The sequence below is a fragment of the Microcebus murinus genome, chromosome X, assembly GCF_040939455.1.
Source record: "Microcebus murinus isolate Inina chromosome X, M.murinus_Inina_mat1.0, whole genome shotgun sequence".
Classification (NCBI taxonomy): Eukaryota; Metazoa; Chordata; class Mammalia; order Primates; family Cheirogaleidae; genus Microcebus; species Microcebus murinus.
The window spans coordinates 43,739,211-43,752,324 of NC_134136.1; positions in this window are offsets into that span (position 1 = coordinate 43,739,211).

A 13,114-nucleotide genomic window follows, 5' to 3' on the forward strand; every position below is an offset into this window, starting at 1 on the left:
ATTTGGATACCTTTGATTCCATTTTCCTGTCTGATTGCTGTAGCCAAGACTTCCAGTACTATGTTGAACAGAAGTGGAGATAGTGGGCAGCCTTGTCTGGTTCCAGTTCTAAGTGGGAATGATTTCAATCTTTCCCCATTCAGTATGATGTTGGCTATGGGTCTGTCATATATGGCTTGTATCATTTTTAGGTATGTCCCTTCTATGCCTATTTTCTTAAGTGTTCGTATCATGAAAGGGTGTTGAATTTTGTCAAAAGCTTTTTCTGCATCTATTGAAAGAATCATGTGGTCTTTGTTTTTGCTTCTGTTTATGTGGTGAATTGCATTTATAGATTTATGTATGTTGAACCATCCCTGCATCCCTGGGATGAAGGCCACTTGGTCGTGGTGGATTATTTTTTTGATAAGTGTCTGGGTTCGGTTAGCTAAGATTTTGTTGAAAATTTTTGCATGTATATTCATTAGGGATATTGGTCTGTAGTTTTCTTTTTTTGTTGCATCCTTTCCTGGTTTTGGTATCAGAGTAATATTCGCTTCATAAAAGGCGTCGGGGAGGTTTCCGTTCTTCTCGATGTTGTGGAGTAGTTTCTGCAAGATAGGTACTAGTTCTTCTTTGTAAGTATGGTAAAATTCGGGTGTGAAGCCATCTGGACCGGGACTTTTCTTTTTAGGGAGATTTTTAATTGCTGTTTCTATTTCAGCTGTTGAGATTGGTCTGTTCAGGGAATCTATTTCTTCCTGGTTGAGCCTACGGAGGCTGTGTGTTTCTAGAAATATGTCCATTTCCTCCACATTTTCCAGTTTGTGTGCATAAAGGTTTTTGTAGTATTCATAAATTATATCTTGTATCTCTTTGGGATCAGTTGTGATATCTCCTTTTTTATTCCTGATGGAGCTTATTAGAGATTTCTCTTTTCTGCTTTTCGTTAGCTTAACCAATGGTGTGTCAATTTTGTTTATTTTTTCAAAGAACCAACTTTTTGTTTTATTAATCTCCTGAATAGCTTTCCTGTTTTCAATTTCGTTTAGTTCTGATTTGATCTTGTTGATTTCACTTCTTCTGCTGGGTTTCGGGTTGGTCTGTTCTTCTTTTTCCAGCTCTTTGAGTCGTTTCATTAAATTGTCTATTGGGATCTTCTTGTCTTTTGGTTATAGGCATTTATGGAGATAAACTTTCCTCTCAGAACTGCTTTAGCTGTGTCCCAGAGGAGTTGATAACTTGTCTCTCCATTGTCATTTTCTTCATAGAAGTTTTTTATTTCTGTCTTGATTTCTTCATTTACGAAGTAATCATTTAGTAGGAGGTTGTTTAATTTCCACGTTTTTGTGTAAAAATGTGAGTTTCTGTTAGGGTTGATTTCTAGTTTTATTCCACTGTGATCTGAGAAGGTACATGGTATGATTTCTATTTTTTTAAATTTCTTGCGATTTTCTTTGTGTCCTAGGATATGGTCAATCTTACAGAATGTCCCGTGAGCTGATGAGAAGAACGTATATTCAGTGGATTTTGGGTAGAATATTCTGTAGATGTCTGTCAGACCCAATTGTTCTAGAGTTTTGTTTAAGTCCATTATTTCTTTATTAATTTTCTGTTTGGAGGATCTGTCTCGTGCCGTCAGTGGGGTGTTGAAATCTCCAGCGATTATGGAGTTGCTATTAATCCATTTGCTTAGCTCCAGTAAGGTTTGCTTTATGAATCTGGGTGCACCTAAGTTGGGTGCATATATATTTAAAATTGTTATCTCTTCTTGTTGGACTGTGCCCTTCACCATTATCTAATGACCCTCTTTGTCTTTTACTACTTTTGTTGGTTTAAAAACTAAATCGTCTGAAATTAGAACTCCCACACCAGCCTTCTTTTGGCTTCTATTTGCTTGGAATATTGATCTCCACCCTTTTATTTTTGGTCTATATGCATCCTTGCAGGTTAGATGTGTTTCCTGAAGACAGCATATACTTGGCCTGTATTTTCTTATCCATTCAGCCAGCCTATATCTCTTGAGTGGAGAGTTTAAGCCATTCACATTTATTGAGAGAACTGATAGGTAAGGTAGATTACTGATCATTCTTTTGGGTTGGATGTTGTTGCTATGATTTCTGTCTTGAGCCATTGTAATATCTGGCCTTTAATATCTTTGGGTTTTGGTTGTTTTTATATTCGTGGGTTATTATTATGATGTTCCATGCATAACGCTGTTTTAAGTACTTCTTGTAGGGCTGGTCTTGTCTTGGTGAATTCTCTGAGCCTTTGCTTGTCTGAGAATGTTTTTATTTCTCCTTCATATACGAAGCTTAGTTTTGCAGGGAATAATATTCTAGGCTGGGCATTGTTTTGTTTCAAAAGAGTGAGAATGGGGCCCCAGTCTCTCCTTGCTTGTAAAGTCTCATTAGAGAAGTCTGATGTTATTCGAATTGGCTTTCCCTTGTATGTTACTTGCTTCTTTTGTCTTACAGCTCTTAGAAGGGCCTCTTTAGTTGATACTTTGGTTAGTCTGATGACTGCATGTCGTGACGTCTTCCTGTTTGCGTTGAATCTCCCAGGGGTCCTCTGAGCTTCTTGAACTTGTATATCAAGATTTTGAGCAAGGCCTGGGAAATTTTCCTCTATTATATCTTCAAACAGCTTGTCCAACCCTTGAGTGTTGTCTTCTTCCCCTTCCTGTAACCCTATGACCCTCAAATTAGGTTTCTTCACATAATCCCACAGCTCTTGTAGGCTTTGCTCTTTTCTCTTGTTTCTCTGCTCTATTTCTGTGAGTGATTTATTTAATTGGAGGGTGTTATCTTCAAGCTCTGAGATTCTTTCTTCTGCTTCATCTACCCTGTTCTTGAGACTTTCCACTGTATTTTGTAGTTCCTTGAATTGATTCTTCATTTCCAGGAGTTCGGTTACACTTTTCTTTAATGTGTCTATTTCTTTTCTCATATCCTGGAGATTTTTTGTGGTTTCTTGGTGCTGGTTGTTGAGTTGTTGTTGCAGCTGGGTGAGTGTTCTTATGTTCCACATACGAAATTCCTCTTCTGTCATATTGGTTGCCTGATTTTGGTCGGTGTCCGTTTCTAGGGGGCTGGTGCTCCTCTTTGGGGGTGTGTTTTCCGTTTGGTTCTTCATATTTCCTGAGTTCTTTCGCTGATTTCTTCCCATGTCGATCAGTTGTTGTTTCTTTCCTTAGGTTATTGTTTGGGTATTCACACACCTTGTTTAGTTTCTGAGGCGTTAGGTGGTGCCTGTGGGTGAAATTGGACCACTCCCTGTATATTGAGTCAGTGGGTGCCGTGGAAAGGCTGTGCAAGATGACATCCCTGTCAGTAGGTGGCGTTTGCTTGGAGGAACAGGCTATGGTGTTGATTTTGAGTCCCGTTATCAGCTCTCGTTCTGGGCGCAGCTGGGTTCGGTAAGCCTGCCCTCAGGCCATTAGCAGGGGTCAAAGTTCTGTTCTCTGCTGTCAGGGCGGGGCTGGAATGGTCCCGCTCAGCCAGAAAGTCTGGGTGTGGGGGTGGGGCTGTCTGAGACCCGCAGTCTGGAGTGGTCCTCGCTTCTTTCCACCCTCCCCAACTCCGCAGCTACTCCTGGGCCTCTGCCAGCAGGCCAGACCACAAGCTACCAGGCCTCCCCGGACTGTGATGTTGGCGGGGAGGTTCCCTGCACAGGAACGCCACCTGGGTTGGGCGCACGGCCTCCTCCTGGGAGGAGGGTTGCCCTCTAGGACTCCGATCCGCCCCTGGAGGCACACAGACCTCAGTAGGCTGTTCATGTATAACCCTTCTGTGCCCCGGGCAATGCTAGCCCTCGGTGCAGGGGATCTGGTCTGCAGGTCCGACCTCTGGGTCCCAGAGTTCAAACTGTATTCCCACCAGGGAGAGGATTTCTGGTCCTAATTCACCCACAGGGAGCCCAAGCTGGGTCTATGTCTCTCAGCCTCTGAGTCGGCACTGTTTTCCTGGAACACGGTGCCAGGAGCACCTGGGAGGGCGGGCGGGGTCCCAAACGGGAAGGTCCCGTTCCCTGGAGGTGCCTCCGGCTGGTGGCTGTATTGTCTCTCTGGGCAGCCACGGGTTGGGTCTGCGGAGCGGGGAGGAGGCAATATGGCGCCTGCCGCGCGGCTCGGGTCTGTGCACACGGAGGTGCCCGGAGGAAGTTGGGAACCTGGTGCCACGTCTGCTACAGGCTCATCGTTGGCAGGCGGCAGTCTCTGGGCTGGTGTCCGCAGGTCTCTCCACCCGCTGGGGAGCCCACCAGCAGTCCCGAATGCAGGGGAGGGGAAACAGCAGATCCACCTACCCTTGCCGCTGGTCTCCGGGCTGCTCCGGTGGTCTCAGCCTCCAGTTCTCCTCCGCAGCCTCCTCCCGTGGAGTCTCCCGGGGTCTCAGGTACCCCTCCTTCTGGCCCTTGTCCGCAGTATGCTCATCTTCTTGCTTCTTTCCTCTAGTTTCTGCTAGAATCTGTCTTTTCTGCAGAGACCCTCTGTCTGGCGGTGTTAGTCGTCCGCCATCTTGCCCTGTATTCTGTAACAATTTTAGTAGGATAGATTTCACTTCTTCTTTGGAGGTCTAGTAGAAATAAGCTGTGAATCCATCTAGTCCAAAGCTTTTGTTGTTGTTGTTTGGGTGAGTTTTTATTATTGTTTCAATCTCACTATTCATCTTTGGTCTGTTCCGTATGTTTATTTTTTATTTCTTCCTGAGTCAAGATTTGGAGGTGGTGTGTTTCTAAAAATTTCTCCATTTCCTCTAGATGTTCTAGTTTGTGTGCATAGAGGTTTTCATAATAGTCACAGATAATATTTTCTGTGGTATCACTTGTAATTTCTCCTTTTTCATTTATGATTGAGCTTCTTTGAGATATTGCTCTTTTATTTCTGATTAATCTAGCTAGTGATCCATTGATTTTTGTCTGTTTTTTCAAAGAACAAATTTTGTTTTATCAATATATTTTTTAAGGGAAGAAGTTAAATATAGGTGACCTTGGACTTCCTATTTTCCCTGGCCTATTTATTCATTTTTAATTTCTAGACCTTATATACTTTTTATAAAGCTTACACTTTGTATTTTACAATTTTTATTGAAGCATCTTTTGCATAGAGGAAAATGCACAGATCACGAGGGTTCTACTGTATGTGTTTTGATGAATGTGTTTACCAGTCTAACCCTGTCCCTGTCAGGATGTAGGCCTTTCCATCCAGGCAAGCAATACCTAGTCTCCCTTCTCTGCTTCCGCTTCTTACCCTCTCCAGCCCATACCTACACACAGATAGAGAATAGATAATATCATGTCATTCTTCTTGGGAACATCCTCCTGTTTCCATTTTATTTAGTTCTTCTCTGATCTTTGTTATTTGCTTTATTCTGCTAGCATTGGCTTTGGTTTTTTCTTCTTTTTCTATTTCCTTGAGGTGTGACAATAGGTTGATAATTTATGATCTTTCTGTCTTTTTGGTATAGGAATTAAGGCTATGAACTTCCCCCTTACCACTGCTTTATCTGTATTCCAGACATTTTGGAAGGTTGTGCCCTTTTTTTGTTCATTTCAAAATATATTTTGATTTGTATCTTAATTTTGTCATTGATTAAAGGATCATTCAGCAGCAAGTTATTAATTTCCATGTATTTGTGTAGTTTTGAGATTTCCTCTTAGAATTGATTTCTAGTTTTATTCCTCAGTGTTCTGAGAAGATACAAGCCATGATTTAGATTTTTTTCTGAATTTGCTGAGACTTGTTTTGTAGCTTAACATATGATCAACCTTGAAAATGTCCATGTGCTGATAAAAATTGTATATTTTGTAGTTCTTAGATAGAATGTTCTGTAAATGTCTGTTAGCTCCATTTATTCTAGAGTCCAATTTAAGTCCAGTGTTTCTTTTTGATTTTCTGCCTTGCTGATCTGTACATTTCTGTCAGAGGAGTGTTGATGTGCCTGGTTATTCTAATGTGGCTGTTTTTTTTACTTAGATCTAGTAAAACTTGTTTTATGAATCTGGGATCTCCTGTTAAGTGTTTGGTGTATATATATTTGGAATAGTTATGTCTTCTTGTTGAATTGCCTCCTTTGTCATTGTATAATGATCATCTCTGTCTTGTGTTTTTTTTACCATTGTTGATTTCAAGTCTATTTTATCTGATAGAAGAATAGCTACACCTTCTTGCTTTTGGTTCCATTTGCCTGGAATATTATTTTTGGTACATTTAACTTGCTTCTATGATAGTCCTTGTAAGTTAAATGCGTTTCTTGAGACAGCATATGTTTGAGAATTTTTTTTAATCCATTCCAATTATCTATATCTTTTATGTGAATAATTAAGATCATGTATGTTCACTGTTAATACTGATATGTGATATACTGTTCTGTTCGACATTTTGATTGTTACCAAGTTGCTTTGTTCTCTATATTGCATTACTGTTTTATAAGAACTGTGAGCTTTAATTTTTAGGTGCTTTTATACTGGTGGGTATTGATTGTTCTGTTCCATGTACAGAGAACTTTGAAGCATTTTCTGTAGACCAGGTCTAGTGGTAACAAAATCCCTTAGTGTTTGCTTGTTTGGAAAACACTATTTCTTCTTCATTACTGAAACTTAGGTTTCCGTGATATAAAATTTTTGGCTGGCAGTTACTGTGTTTAGTAAGACTAAAAATGGGACCTCAATCCTTTCTGGATTGTAGGGTTTTTGCTGAGAAGTCTGCCATTTTCCTTTGTAAGTAACTTGTTACTTTCATCTCACATCTTTTTTTTTTATTTTTTTTTTATTTATTTTTTTTTTTTGAGACAGAGTCTCACTTTGTTGCCCAGGCTAGAGTGAGTGCCGTGGCGTCAGCCTGGCTCACAGCAACCTCAAACTCCTGGGCTCAGCGATCCTACTGCCTCAGCCTCCCGAGTAGCTGGGACTACAGGCATGTGCCACCATGCCTGGCTAATTTTTTTTGTATATATATTTTTAGTTGGTCAATTAATTTCTTTCTATTTTTGGTAGAGACGGGGTCTCGCTCAGGCTGGTTTCGAACTCCTGACCTTGAGCGATCCGCCCGCCTCGGCCTCCCAAAGTGCTAGGATTACAGGCGTGAGCCACCGCGTCCGGCCAATCTCACATCTTTTAACATTTTCTCTTTCACTTGACTTAGGCCAAACTGATGACTATATACCTTGGTGATGCCCTATTTGCCACGAATCTTCCAGGTGTTCTATGATCTTCTTGTATCTCGATATCTAAATCTCTATCAATACCTAAGAATGTTTCCTCATTTATTCCCTTAAAAAGGTTTTTCATGGCTTTTACTTTTTCCTCTACTCCCTCAGGGATACCTATGATTTTTATATTCATTCACTTTTTCTTAGATTACTCCTTACTCTTAATTCTTTTTTCTACATATTTGACTGAGTTAATTCAAAAGTCTTTTCTCCAAGCTCTGAAATTCTACCTTCTGCTTAGTCTAGTCTGTTGTTAAAACTTTCTACTGTATTTTGAAATTCCCTAAACAACTATTTCATTTTGATAAGGTTTGTTGTATCTTTTCTTATCTATATCTTTAGCGAATTTTTTATTCATGTCCTGAATTTTTTTCTATGTGTGTGTTGGTTTCCTACCTTCTCAGCAATGCCATTAATCTTAATTTTGATCCATATTCTGAATCACATATCTGAAATTTGAATAATTTCCTTTTGGTGGAGTCTGTTATTAGAGGATTATTGTGATCCTTTGAAGGTATCAAAACAGCCTGCTTTTTTCATGATTCTGGAGTTCTTATGCTGGTTCCTTCTCCTGTGAAACCTGTTTTTCAGCTCAAGACAGAGAGGTTTCTGATATACCTGTTCTCGTTTGCTGGGAACTCTGCTGCTCAGTGAAGAGAGAAGAGGTCCCTTGATGGTGTGCTTAAGTACTACTATGGAAGATTGACCTGGTAGGAGAGGGATGGATGCACTTTGAGGCTTTAACACTGTTGTTCTCCTGGGTCTCAACATTCCCGTATGGTGTGGTTGTCACCAGTAGTCCACATGCAACAGCATGAGTTATCACCCTCATTTGGTGGCAGCATTTGATGGCCCACAATAGATTGAGCACTGTCCTGCTGAGGTCCACTGGTGGCAGTGTTTGTTGGCCCACAGTGGCTTGGGCACTGCCCTGCCCAAGTCTGTCAGTAGTGGCACTTTGGGGCCCATGGTAGCTTTAGCACCACCCTGTTCACACTCATTTGCAGTGGCAGGGTCAGTGAGAAGTGGCCCATTTGCTTCCCATGCCCAGGTTCCATGGCAGTGATGTAGGTACATCACAAGCACACACAGGACACATGAGTATGCCTGGACTCCCCTTTCTCTCTCTGTCTTAGAAAGGGTGATGGGGAGCCTCCTGTCATTTCTCTGTTTATTCCAGCTCTCTTGTAGACAATCAATCTGAAGGTGAATATCCATCTGCTATTTTCTATCTTTTCCATGAAAGCAGCTTCTGCAGGCTGCTTCTAGTCCACCAGCTTGGCCGCCTCCACAAAATCTTGATTTTAGCCTCATATTGAAATTTTCATAACATTTTATGCTTGGAAAGTGGCCAAATATACTCCTACTTAAGACAGTTTACTGTTATCTCTTCAAATTATTGATAATCACCATCAATGAGAGAAAACTGGTTTGCACAAGTGGGTGATAATGTTTATTAAACTTTATTCTTACAACGTTTCAAAATTTTGCAAGCATTGAAATTATAACAAAGACCTCTAATATCTCTTTCTGTTCATACATTGGCAAATTTGTTACAATTTCTTGTGTTAATACAAAAAGATTTTAAATTCAATCTTTTTCATGTCAGATATTTCAATATGGTGTACTGATGAATATCAAGCATTGTAGACTGTACATGGATTGTTAGAGCTGTCACCCAGATGCTAGCTTAGACATTACTAAAACCGCAGATATTAGATATTGCTAAAAGCAGCCACAAGCAGAATTGTCATACATATGTGAAGACAGAAAAAGGATTCAAGATGTTATTTCAACTTTTAGTTAGACTGATCAACTACTAAACTATTAAAATCAGAGATGAAAGAGCACACCAACGATAGTGATATACCAACTTTACAGAAATAAAAAGGATTTTGAGAGAATGCTATAAACCACCATATTCCAACACATTACATAACTTGGAAGAAATAGATCAATTCTTAGAAAGACACAAGCTCCTGAAATTCATCCAAGAAGATATAGGATGCTGTGTCAACCTGAACCTACCATAATGGTCTGCATGCTTTAACAAGAGTTAAAACAAAGTTGGCTGAGGTGTGTTTAACAAAATAGTAATTACTTTCAACTGAGAGAATCAGAGTGGATTTAATAAAGGTGGAGTTAAGGTGAGCTTCAGTGAATAAAAGTATATTTTGTTAGATGAAGAATGCATTTTACATGCTGGAAGTAGCCATGAATAAAGGCATGGCCATAGGAGCATATATTGTTTGCTTGGCAAACTTTGAGGGCAGTGTGGCTAGATCCTGGATAACTAGAGTGCTCTAGTTAAAGATGAGATATTTAAAAGGTAGATTGGGTCTGGTGGATTAAGAGATTTAAGTGCTATCTTCAGAATCAAATCTGAATGACTATGGTTAGCAATCCAGTTCATTTTATTTTTTATTGTTGGCTCGGGATAGAAATGATATGATTCGCCTTTTAAACAAATCTTTCTGTAGGTAGTGTAAAGGATGGATTTAAGGGGATAAAATCAATTAAGATATATTAAATTAGTATCATTGAGGAGTAATAAGTACCTGATATAAGGCAATGGAAGGAAGAACAACAAAGATAATTTTCTATATTTTTTATAATTTTACCTCATAAAATAATGCATAAGGAATTGCTGTCTCTGGAGATAAACACATGTCTCTATGTTATGTAAAGAGTGATTATACCCATGCAAATTTGGCTTTATATATTAAAAGTATGTGAAGAAGTCTTATTCCTTTCTATACAAAGTTTTGCTTATAAGAAACAATGAAAGGGAGCAGAGATCCATTCATGCATTGTCACTTTCAGCTTCGAGGCCTTAACTGTAACATTTCTGAACATGGCTAACAGAATAAAAATTAGAGCCTCATGAATACTTTGTGGGCAGAACCTGCATTTTCTACCAAGAGCTTAATAATAAGCTTGTCCAATACTGGACTTTAGTAATTATTTATATCCTTAATGAATTATTGAACATTAGAAACTTCTCTAATCACTGTAGAAAATTTATAATTGTAATAACTGCATGTTCCAGATTTTCTGGAGCAGTTCCAAGAAAGGAGACCAAAAACCAAAACAACACTTGCAATTTTGCTTTAGACCTTTCTATATCTGGCTGCCTTTCTGATTTTTTTGTTTTGTTTAGTTTTTTAAAGTAATACTTCTGAGCATAGAGCATAAAGAGTCAATAAATTGTCCCTGTTAGGTGTGAATTTACTCATCCCCCCTCTCCCCTCCCGCTTGCTTGATTTCTGCAACTTATGCAACCAAAATGTTTGTACCCCTTTAATACTGTGAAATAAAATAAAATTTTAAGAAAGATTCAACAAATTGATTGATTTAGGGATTCTGTGTACAGAAAGAAGGATCAGCAAGGAGGGAGTACTGTTTGGCATTTTGTGCTTTAAACCTAATGCCCATAATCCAAAACCATCAGAATAGGAAAAATTCTTCACCCTATGATGGGCACAGGACCCACATGTACATCTAAAACTGATCAAAATATATAAATGAATTTATGTGCTACAACTACCATGTGAATGAGTAGATATCCTAAATCACCAGAACTACCCACTTAGCAAAGAAAATCTAGTGATAACTTGAGCTTAAAGTCAATACATCTCAAGAAAGAAAAACATTCAACTACCTTGAAATTTGTTGGGCATACATTGTTGTTTTAGTTGTTTCATACAACCTGCACATCCTAAAAATGATTGATATTGGAGAAGGAAATAAGAGATCATAAAAACTATATATTAATTTTTCTTCAGTCTTACATTTAATACTTTTGATTGAAATAAACTTTTGATAAATAAAAAAATGAATGCATATACTTTGGTCGTGAAGTATCTTATTCTTATAAGTATTAAAATTATGGTAATTTGTAATACCATCTATAGGCGGCTCTCAATCTAAAAAAAGAAAACATATTTTGATTGGTATGCATGCAAAAGATTCACATTTGGGGCTGTGTTAAACAAAGAAGAAAGTAATAGGAGGGAGAGAGGAGAATGAGAATTCAAGAGATACCCACTAATGACACTTGATAGCAAAGTTATTTTTGAAACAACATGATAAGGGGAATGTGTTTCAGATCTGAAGAATAGAATGAAAAGACTTGTGAAAACTCCAAATACCATATTTCCTATATGAAGTGCAAGAATTAATTGACTCAATGAAGAGTCCACTCTTCTGAATATTAACTGAGACTTCTCATTTTCTGTTGCTCTAGCTGACAGATTTCACATTTTTTCTCAACTGGTGTATTAATAAATAATGTATTGTGTGGTCTCATTTCATTGGCTTTTCACTGACATGTTGACATGAATTTTCATTATTCTTTTTATTATACTATCTAAACATACCTTTAGTCCTTTTACCTTGAGTTCAAGCTGATAAGAAGACTTCAACTATTTGAATGTAGATTCCCATAAAACCTTTGTCAATAGAGGTTATGAAGGTAAATTTAACATTAATGTGTAATTGAAAGGGAGAGAGAATAAAGCTGCCTTACTTAAGAAAAATGAGCAGTATCCAGAAAAAGAAGGGAGATAAGAGACAGAGGGGAAAGGGGAGAATGTGAGGGGGAGGTGGGGATAGAGGGAAAGAAAAAAACGACATTTATAACTGTTAGAACTGTCAAGGGGGAAAAGGAAAAGGTATTGACCATAAAACTGTAGGTTATTCTGCCTGTGGAGGCGTATCCAGTCAATGAGGAGGATTTCGCCACAGGAGGCAAATTGCTTGCAAATTCTGAAAATTACACAGTACTTATAAAACATTGAACATATCCCTTGTTACAAGTACTTAAGTATGCAATTTGGTACTTCTTGGGGAAAGTTTTGCATTACATAAATTTGTGTTTCAGAGCCTTCTCCCATTCTGGGTGCAAGCTGAATAGCCGAGTAGGAGGTGACATAACTTTTATATCAATCATTATGCAAATCTGCCTTTGACTTTGCCTCAGGTCTAAAATATTCTGAAGTCTGTAAAAATTATTATAGTTGGAGAAGTAATATTTTGCCTACATAAATGCTTTTTCTCTCAAATCAACCTGAATTCTCCATTAACAGCATGCTTTATATGAAAGTCAAAAGAGGCAAAATGGGTGACTGATGATTTAAATGACAGATTCTCTGTATATTTGCTTTAATATTAGAGCTGGAAGAAACCTTAGTCCTACTAAGGTACAGAGCTTGAAGCAACTTCTCTAAGAACCCACATTAAATTAGAGACGCAAATGGGATTAGACCCCAGGTCACATTGCTTCCAGGCCATAGCACTATAGGAGAGCTGTCTCTATAAAATAGCAAAGGAAAGGAAGCCTTCAAATGCTTTCGGTCAAACAGCATACATTCATTCTCTCCCTATTGTTTCCCTGTTTCTCTACCTTAATATGTCATCCCTACCACCTACTGCTAGATTCCATCATGTCCTAAGCAAAAATGTACCTCTTTTGTGAAACCTGCTAACTCCACTCTCCAGCCCACACTGATCATAGATTTATACCTTTGGCTTTCAGCACAAAATTCAAGTTTTAATTTTATATATGTGTTTGTGCCCTTTATAATATGATACTTTGGAATTATTCTTGATTATTTCCTGGGGCTTGTTTCTTCCCTTCAATTTAACTGCAAACTTTTAAAGGACAGGGGCCATGTTTCCTGCTTGCTTAATAACAACTCCCAGTCTTTTGTCAACCACCCCCACACAGCTTTACACAGAACAGACAATTGATATATCTTGTTAAAACTAGAGTTTTAAGTGAATCACAGGCATTTTGAAACACTTTTTAAAACTGTGTTGTGTCCTTATTGTGCATTTCTTTATTTTTCAAATTCTAAAAAATGACTGCATTACTTTTTAAGTAGAAAATTATATATCATTAAAATAATTGAGAAGCCCACATTTTG